Source organism: Apium graveolens, chromosome 6 (assembly GCF_009905375.1).
Source record: "Apium graveolens cultivar Ventura chromosome 6, ASM990537v1, whole genome shotgun sequence".
Taxonomy (NCBI): domain Eukaryota; kingdom Viridiplantae; phylum Streptophyta; class Magnoliopsida; order Apiales; family Apiaceae; genus Apium; species Apium graveolens.
In genome coordinates, this window is record NC_133652.1 from 292,914,667 (window position 1) to 292,925,933 (window position 11,267).

The window sequence follows — 11,267 nt, forward strand, 5'->3', positions numbered from 1 at the left end:
GTTACCGACTTTTCGCGATTTGATCATTTGTTCTTCGAACACTATTGTTGTAGAGTCATGAATTGTACTCCCTCTGTCCCTCCCATTTGTTTACACTTTCCTTTTTTGGATGTCCCTTCCAATTGTTTACATTTCAAAACTTTGTAAAAATAGTAAGGTTTTTATAATTTTTAAAATAACTACATCCACTACTTCTTTCCACTATACACACTTTATACATATAATATTAATCGGTCCCACTACTTTACTCACTTTTTTAACTTTTCTCCACTATTTTATCATTTTTCTTAAACTCCGCGCCTCACCCAAATGTAAACATTTGGGAGGGACGGAGGTAGTAATAATACTCATCATTTAGAGAAAGAGAATTCACATTTATCGGGTAAGAAGCACAAACATAATTCATCCATCATATCATTTGGCAGATAAAGGTTTGTGGTTCGTGTTTCTCTAAACCGACAATGAATGATTTTTGTTTACAAATATCTTTTTACGTTGATTTCAGAAGTTTACACTAATTCGGACACAAACAAAGATTTTCATAATTCTTTTGATTCATTTTAAGCTTAATTTACAAGTAATATTATTTTGATTTTGTTTGAAAACTTAAGGTTGGTTTGTATTTTGTTCATGGGCAGCATCCCCAGGTTTTTTTTTTGGTAAATGAGGTCAAGTCTCGTATATTAAATTAAATAGGGAAAAGAATGTACAAGGAATGATCCTTTCCAAAATATTAATGGAACAAATCTCCAAAATAAATTAAGAAAAGGATCAAAATAACATAAAGAAAATTTGGTTTTAATACACATATCGGAAAACTGGATGGAAGTAAATTTGTGGCAGCCTTGGCTCTCAAAAGTCTTAAATTGAAGATTAAAAAGGATGCTATTGCACAAGTAAATATTGCTCTTATTTACATAGTTTAAGGTAGAACAGAGTATTACAACATTTATCAGCTACATTTTTTAGCACGGTTGGATAGCTCAATTGGTTAAGAGTTTATCCTCTGTCGTCCCAGATACTGGGTTCGATCCTCGCTCACCCCGAGAATTTATGTGAACAGAAACTCATTTGTAAGGTTATAAGCCATATTTGTCAAAAAAAAAACATTTATCAGCCAAATATTGCTCTTCAGTGCTTGCTCCAAGGTCAATTATTCCTGCAACATTTAGCCCAAATGGAAAGATAACCTTTATTTTAAATATTGCTCTTATTGTGTGTATATGTAAATCACAGGCTATCAAGTCTATATCTTTATTTAGATTTTATACTTTCTGAAATTCATAGCAAATCATTGTAAGACTCTACATGATAAGATTTTTAAATCTACACTGCTTTGTACTCTTGATCCAGAAAATGCAATGAACCAAAATTTAGCGCGGCTGCAAAAGGTTTTCACATGGATGTTATTCCATATTCTGGAGAATAATATGGGGTTGGTGTATTGGGTTCTATATAAGCAATTAATGTACTGAAAATGTATGGTGATGGTAGCATGCACTATATTGTTAGAAAATGGAAAATTTGATGCATGTTTTAGACATGTTCTTGGTGTAATTTCCTAAAACTAATTGTTAGAGGTTGTTCCGTGTAATGAGAACTTAAACTTTCATGTTTGGATCAAAGTTATTTTCTTACTGTAATCCATAAATAAATTGAGTTGAAGTTAGTAGTTTGAAAAGGGTTGTGTGGATTTGTCCCACATTGATTAAGTAATAAAGGGTGTAGTACTTTATATAGTACCATGTGCAAGAGTAGTATACCAACTACTAAGACATGTGGGTGTGCATGGTATTATTGTGTGTCTCACGCGCACACACGCGCGCCGCCGCCTCGCCACGCTATGACTCGGGTCGAAGGGCGATTTGAGCGAATGTCTCGGCATCTCGCGTACGCGAGGCAACCTAGGATGGACAATGTACATTATCCGTTGATGCACTGGATTGTTTATCCGTTGATGCCGAGACTGGTCCTGACACCACTGGATCAGGATTTGCTGAGTGCATTATCCGTTAATGCTGAGTGCAAATCCTGATGGGATGGTTGTTACGTTTCTGGAAATATTCATTCAATGCAATTTAAGTCTAAATATTTATTTTAATTAATGTAATATATTCAAATACGTTTTGGGTTATATATTCATATATATACTAAACCAAAAGTATGGAATAAAAAGACGAATACCGTAAACACAGAATCGTAAAACCCTTGCTGCTACATATCTTTATTTCACTCATCTATCTATTACTATTATATAAAAGACGAAACATTGAAAGTTTTGGTACAGTACCTGTTTTTTGGTACAAGCTGAATTTACTGAATTACCCTTATTTTACTTAAAAGTTTTATTAGCCTTAGTAATCGAACTATAATAGAAAAATAATAAAAATCGTTTTCAACTATAACACGTTACCTTTTTATTTCTCTCAATTAATAAATATTCATTCAATGTAATTTAAGTCTGAATATTTATTTTAATTAATGTAATATATTCAGATACGTTTTGGGTTATATATTCATATATATACTAAACCAAAAGTATGGAATAAAAAGACGAATACCGTAAACACAGAATCGTAAAACCCTTGCTGCTACATATCTCTATTTCTCTCATCCATCTATTACTATTATATAAAAGACTAAATATTGAAAGTTTTGGTACAGTACATGTTTTTTGGTACAAGCTGAATTTACTGAATTACCCTTATTTTACTTAAAAGTTTTATTAGCCTTAGTAATCGAACTATAATAGAAAAATAATAAAAATCGTTTTCAACTATAACACGTTACCTTTTTATTTCTCTCAATTAATACAACTTCTATTACTATTATATAACAGACGAAACATTGAAAGTTTTGGTACGGAACCTGTTTTTTGGTACACGCTGAATTTACTGAATTACCCTTCTTTTACTTAAATGTTTTATTAGCCTTAGTAATCGGATTATAATAGAAAAATAAATAAAATCGTTTTCAACTATAACACGTCACTTTTTTTATTTCTCTCAATTAAAACAACTTCTCCAAATATCTATTACTATTATATAAAAGACAGAAATATTGAAAGTTTTGGTACGATATATATTTTTTGGTTCACGCTGAATTTATTGAATTACCCTTCTTTTACTTAAAAGTTTTATTTGCCTTGGTAATCGAATTACAATAGAAAAAGAAATAAAAATCATTTTCAAATATAACAAGTTACCATTTTTATTTCTCTCAATTAAAATAACTTCTCCAAATATTACAGACAAGCTTATTTAATAAAATAATATAATAATATTATAACCACTAACAACTAATAAATTACTTTTTTTAATTACTTAATTTTTTATTTTTTATAATTATTATTTTATTTAAAGACTTTGTTAAGCTGTACGAAAAGGGCAATCTATTAGAGATGGTGTATGCCATAAATTCAATCTATTATAAAGAGTAATCTATTTATGGTGTATGCCATAAATTACCCATAAATTTATTTTACTTAATTAGTTTTATTTAACTAATTTTTATTTAGTTATTCGATAAAGAGTTTGAAACCAACATGTAGAAAGCTAACAAGAGTTCTAATGTTGATACAATATCCGTACCCACCCGAATAATCTGATTGAAAGATTTATAATTTAAGAGGTTCGAAGTTTATATACTCTCAAGTTTTAGGTTTTGGAATCATCAAGGTAACTTTATATATTATTGATCCGTGTTAAAATAAAATTAAAATTTACCTAATTCGTTGTTAGGTGCAATGTAGGCTTAGGATTGTGGAATAAATGGGATCCGACCCTAATAGCCGAGATATTAAAATTTTGATTGCAGATTTGTGTGTAAAATAACTGGGACCTCTTGCCATTGTGGGATAATATTACCACCCTTTATATCCCCACCTCCGGCAGCTTGACGCATCAAGTTTTTGAGAGTCGGCTCTGATACCATATGTGACATCCCGGACTATTAATTCTAAATCGAAAACTAAAACAAAATATAATTATTAATCTAAAATTCTATTACAGAGGTGACTACTACAAAAGCGCAGCTAACAGAAGTCCAAAAGTCAATCTACGCCAAACCTATGGTTCTCGAATCCAATGTTATCCAACTCGAAATCGACGAAACCTGAAATAGTAAGAATGAGCTATACAGCCCAACAATAAAACAATCGATCAAACTAGCAGACCAAGTAACATAAACACATATAACAAAATACGATATTCGATACGATACGATATACTGAAATAAACACTTTCGATACATATTCTTATTCTTATTCTTATTCGATACATATAATACACATAGCACATAAATAACAATAATTCAAAATCCATAATTCATGCCACTGACCACTACAACCCGGTGATAACTGGTCTTAAATTTTCAAAAAACCTGTCACTACAATCCGGTGACTGCAGGTCCTAAGTTCTTATTCGATATTTTCACAAACCATGGACACAAATCAGAGATCCAAAATTATCGTCTCGACACAACACATATACAACGATACGTATACTATAACACACAACACTTTCAAATATATCATCACTTAGCCCATATTTTGATAATCAAATATACACGCATAATACACAATTTTGAAAATACTAGTAAGATCGATCGAAAACTTACCTCAAAAACTGACCAGATCTGAATATAGCCTTTTTGACCATCTAAACGATATTTTCTTGGAAAACACGAACCACAAAAGTTGTAGAAAACGAAAAGAGCTTTCTGAAAAGTCCAGAATCACTTAATTCCGACTTATTATGAATTTTCTATGAAATTTACAAGACTGCTGATTTTTACTGAGAAAAGACCTACGAATTTTTATATTAAAAACGAGGAAGACGAATTTGGTGTATTTATAACGATACAAAACCATATTTCTTAACCACCAAGTTATCCATACTAGAATCTGATCCAAATTTTAGGCCCAAAACTCTAATTCAATTTTAAATCCTAGTCCTTATCCAATTTTAATCCTTTTTATTCTATTATTCAATTATTAATCTAATTCAAAAAATTACGGGATATTACATACTACCCTCCTTAAAAAGAATTTGATCTACCAAAGGTCAAATTATGGTCCACAAGATCGAATCTTAGGGAATGTACTAGTCCCATACATAACACATTCCAAAGGACAACCTGCTCTGGATACCATATGTGACAACCCAGGTCAAATTCCGAGTCTTTTTCGAAAATCGGGTCAAGTCCCGATTCCGAGTTCGAAATAAGCCAAAGCATACTGTCCCAAATGTAATATCTGGGATATATCGTGTAATTATTTTTGCTAATAAATAAATATTATGCATGTCCACTATTTATTCTGTAAATTATTTGTTAAGTGATATATGTGTTTGGATGTTTAAAAATAATATTAATTGAGTATTTTAATTTTTATATGTCCAAAATAAAATATAGATAATTGTCATATCTTCCTATTTATTTTTATGTTGATTTATGATTTTATAGAAAATTTATGAATTTTATAAAATCTTTTTTCGAGTATTTATAAACTATTTTATATAATCGAGAACCAACCGACGTCACCCGTTTTTACGTTTTGATAACCCGAAACTCTTCTGAGAACTCCTTCCCAACCTAATTGCAATATTCTGAGCATTTTCCATGTTTCGACTTTTTCGATCCGGCGTACGGTTTGTCCTGTGCGGGTCCCGACGCAATATTTTCGATACATTATTCGTTTCGGTAAATCAATAAAACTCTTATTTTTGATAAACATGATGTTTTTATTAAACTATTACAATTATCACCTCGTAATACGTGTAACCAGGCACTGAGACCTAGACCGTAGTACAAATTGTACTGATTTGGATAATTATTTCGAAAACCGGTACCGTTTGGATCTGTTTTTATAAATAAACGTACCATTTTGTATCCGGAATGATCCAACGGGATACTAATTTTCTGTAATTATAAATAGCCTTTACCATATTTTATTTCATACCGAAAATCATTTGCAAACATTAATTATATAATTTTACGGAGGAAATCTATATATTCATATAAATTTTCAAGAATCAAACAGCAATTCAGAGGTGTTATTGAAATCCGTTTGGAAAGCTTGAGTAACCAAAACGAAGGGTTTGAAGAGTACTATCAGATTATACAAGTTCCAGAACTGCAGAATCAAAGGTTTATTTTCTATATATTTATTTATTTTCGAATTATTTTGATTAAAAATATGAATTTTTGTTCGGATGATTGTTTGAATGATTTGATGATTGCATGTTGTAGAGCTTATTTTCCTGATGATTTTCATATGTCATATGACTGATTTGGAGTTCAGTAACATGTTCATAATTGAGTTTAATCTTCGAATTTTAAAATTAGGGTTTATAACCCGTATGAATGTTCTTAATTGAAAATTAGGGCTTTTTGTTCTAGGGGTTATTAGCTGTTGAAATATAGTGGGTTGTGTTTTCCTTATGAAATTTGCAATCGATTGGTATATAGCTGGTTAACAGACGATTCATGGTTTGAAGGGAGTTGTGTTTTTAAAGTTACGTCGAGCTCGCCGGAAAACGGCGAACTTCTCGGCCAAATTCCGGCCAACTCAGGGATTGTTAGGACGATTTGATGGCATGGTTATGTTCCTGGTATTGTGTAGATCATATCTGCAGTAGATGGTGGGGTGAGGATGCCGGGAACGTGTTCTCCGGCCATCCCCGTAATTTTCCAGCGACTGAACTACAAAATTGCAGTTTAGTCCCTGTACTTCTGAAGATGGTGAAGTTTAGTCCCTGAAGTTTTTGGAAATTGCAGAAATAGGATCCCTGTTTTAAAATTGTTTAAAAATCATATTTTCTATTTATTTTAATTATAAAAATTCGTTTTTAATTTCTGAAAATTCCCAAAAATTATTATTTTAATTCCAAAAATTATTTTTAATTCAACGACCCGTTTTAATTCCGAAAAATGTATTAAAAATCATATTAAATACCTGAAAGCCTGTTTATGACCCAAGACTCCTTTATAAATGATATATCATTGATTGTTTGACGTGTTACGTGTTATATGTGACTTGTTGTTTAACTGTCGGTCTATATGTTCGGTGTTTACTTATTTATAGCGTAACTTTCAGTCCGTTAATCGGATTTGGGTAAAACGAAGGGTAAATAGAAATGTATACCGAATAGAATCGTACGAGTTGATTGTTGATAGATGCTTATAATATGTGAGCAGAAGAGGCAAGGATTAGGAAAGAGAAGCAGATAGTCGAGGAGTAAGACGGTTGTGATGGGAAATTAGTGCAGTTTAGCAAGCTAGTGCCAGGAAAGTGTTCTGAACTTTCTCGAGATATATTGTAGTTGATTAATAGTCTTGTTTCATATTGCAAGTGCTTTGAAGCACTGAACCCTAAACCTTGATTCCAGTTAGTTGATCTTTGAGCCGTAAACCTTATTCTTTCTGAACCATTGCTTGTTGTATACCTGAGTACGAATCACAGATATACGATACTACTCCACAAATACATACAAACTAAATGCCAAACACTGACTCAAATTGCTTACATACTCAAATCATTGTACCTTATGCTTTGAAAGACCAATCCTTGCAACCTTGAAACTTTGATTCCTTTGTTATCCAATTCTTTCATTACCTAACAGCCATTCTTTGAAATTGACATATTGATCCTTTGTGAAGATTGCAACTATTTCATTATTGAATATCCAATGTTGCTTATGATTTTGTTTATTGCTTTACATTGTTTATTATGTTATTATGTTAGAATTGGATTGTTTTATAAAATTATGGACCAGATTCGTGGTCAGACCAGATTAGTGGTCAAGTTAGGCCAATGTGTTCCTTGGATCCAGTAATTAGAGCAGAGCTGTGTGCCTTGCTCGGGGTTAGTGCATGACTGATCAGCATCCTAACCTTGGTTTAAAAAATAAAAATATAATATCCAATTCTAAGTCATTAATCATTGTTCACTTGATACTTAATCCTTTTCACTTGATGATCATTATTCTCAGTCTTGTCATTGTGACTTGCTGAGCTAGTTGGCTCATTTGTGCGATAGTTGTTTATGTTCTTTTCTAGTTAAGAAGGATCCAATTGGTAGCGAGGATCCCCAATCCAGTGCGAGAGCTAGGGGTCCAGGTTGATCAAGTTAAGCTAGCTGGTAGCTTTTGAGATAGTTTAAGTTTTTAAAAGTTTGTAATAATGTTTAATGTTAAGTTCTAAGTTTGAATAGTCGGGATTTGGACGTTTGTAATATAAGTGTGTGTATGTGGCTTGTGGACATACTTTAACCTGTTGCGGTCCGTGGTAGTTGGTAAGTGAGGTCACTGCATATTATTACTATCTTTATTATTGTTATAAGAAGGTTATAATAAGGTGTGTGTGTGTGTGGACCCCAAACTTCTGACCCGGGTTTGGAGGGCGCCACACCAAATGCAGCCAACTTGGGTAAATAACAAGCCCACCACAGATACCCAAAAGATCATGATTTGTTGGTGCACATAGTAGTAATACTTTATCTTATTAACTGAAACAGAAGTCTCAAATCTTCTCGATGTGGGACTGGGGTATTACATATACCCTACTACTAAGCATCCACAATTAAGATAGAAGATAGCAGACACCAAATATGCTTAGACCCTATATGTCTATAAGATTTGAAAATATAATGGTTGAAGAGCAAGTTATCTATCTTGATTACATAGGGTGAATAAGATGGTTAAAATTACCCACGAATTATGCATGTCAATTCATACATAAACCTATGCTAGCATGGAAAGTTCTAAACCTCTATATTCATTGTCGCTTCAATAAAGATTAACAAACAATCTTAGATGTTAGCTACGCATCAAAGATGAATAAACACAACCAAACTGGGAAATCATAAATCACCACACACTAAAGATTATAAAAAAATTAACTATTGAAATCCATAGATAACTCCGCTAGAACCCCATGACAACGATTAGTTCATAATCGAACTCATCGTCACCATGAGTTCCAATGAAAACATGATAATAAACAATATAAGAGTACTAGGGTTTAAGACGAATCGAAAACAAGTATCAAAGTATCAACTATATTAAAGAATATAAAAGTCTTCTTCTTCATAGCCGTCTTGTGCTCTCTAGGTCTTCTCAATGTTCTCCCTTGGCTCCTTGTTATAAAAATGAATTATTATTGATATATATAGGCTTCTAGACGACCTAGGCTCGCAAACTCTCAAAATTCAACACAAATCGGGATTCTGGCCCAGAGAAGCTGCGCGGGCGCTCCATCATCCCGCGCGGTAGATCTGCCTCACAAGCGCAGCCGCCCCGCTTCCTGCGTGGGCGCGCCACACTTCTGATCCTTGACTTCATTTTCTTATTTTTTGCTGTGAGTTGAGTTCTGTTCGTCAGAATTCGATGATTCAACAGTCCACACGAAGCTATCAAGATGCTCTTCAACTTGAGAATGGTCTTGACTTCAAAATCTGACCTTTTTTCAGCATATTTCATTGAGAAGCTCCTTTCTTCATCTAACTAATGTCTGTAATGCAAAAACACAAAAACACATCAAACATACCAATAACTTGAGTCCAAAATACCAACTTAAGCCTGTAATGAAACATTTCAAGTAGATATAAAATCCACTTATCAGGGAGCTCGAAGGTGAATGTAGTGACTGTAGGACAGAAAAGAAAGGTAGTCACTAAGAAGGCTAACACTAAACCTGACAAGAACAAGGCTAAAAAACCAAAGGCAAACAAACCATGTTGGTTTTGTACACAAGTTGGTCATTGGAGCAATGACTTTCCAAGTAAGAAAGCTAAGAAAGCTGGAGTGGTAGCTTAAGCAAATACTGTGTTTGGACTTGGAACCACGAGTGGGCCTGTAGCTAACATGGTCATTGGTGAGGTTGTTTCCTCTGGAACCGATGACAGGTATGTTACTTACAACCCCGTACTACTTTTCACTTATCTGTCACATGAGTGGTTGATTGATACTGGAGCTAATGTGCATATTTGTGCTGATATTAGTTTGTTTATATCTTATCAACAGAGTCATGGAGTGACAGTGACGATGGGGAATGCTAGTGCTGCACAAGTGCTTGGAATAGGAAACGTGGACCTGAAGTTTGCTTCTGGGCGGTTTCTCTCTCACTAGAGTGCATCATGTTCCCTCTATTCGTAGAAGCATAATAAGTGGAAGTTGTTTAGTTAAGAACGACTTTGAACTTTCTTTGAAATGTAATAAAGTAGTTACTACGCATACTGGTACATTTTTTGGCAAGGGTTACTTGTCTGATGGTTTATTTTTAATAAATGTTGAACCCGTTTTGGCTGATTTTATTAATGACAGTGTTGCATCTTTTGTTAATTGTGTAGAATCATCTGACTTATGGCACTTACGACTTGGTCATTTAAATTTTGGTGCTCTAAAGAATATGATGAATTTAGAGTTGATTCAAAAGCATGTCATTGTTAAGAAATCTAACTGTCAAGTGTGTGTAACTGCAAAACAAACAAGGAAACCTTTTCATAATGTTGTTTGGGATTCAGACTTATTAGATTTAGTTCACTCAGACATATGTGAATTTGGTGGTATGTTGACTAAGGATCACTGTAGATATTTCATTACTTTTATAGATGATTGTAGTAGATATTGTTATGTTTATTTGCTTAAACATAAAATGAAGCACCAGATAAATTCATTATGTATAAAAATGAAGCTGAAACATAAATTGGCAAAGTACTTAAACGTTTGAGGTATGTTAGAGGTGGTGAGTATACGAGTACTTTGTTTAATGAATTTTGCGCAAGCAATGATATAGTTCATGAGATTACTCCACCATACACACCTGAGTCTAATGGGGTGGCAGAGCGAAAGAACAAAACTTTTAAATATATGATTAATAGTATGCTAATTAATTTCGGGTTGCCTAAGTACATGTGGGGAGAGGCTCTGAATACGGCTTGCCATATTCTGAATAGAGTCCCTCTGAAATATATGGACAAGACACCTTATGAATTATGGAGAACGCTTAGACAAGTTTGAGTTATCTTCGTGTGTGGGGGTGCCTTGCTGAGGTGCTTGTCCCTGAACACGAGAGAAAGAAACTAGGTCCGAAAACTGTTGATTGTATCTTTCTGGGATATCTTGAAACCACTATTTCTATGAGATTTTTAGTATTAAAATCTGACATAGATGGTATTGTGGCGAATACGATAGTTGAGTTTCGTGATGCAACTTTCTTTGAGGAAGTGTTCCCTATGAAAACTGGTATACCTTTGGGTAATTCTGAGA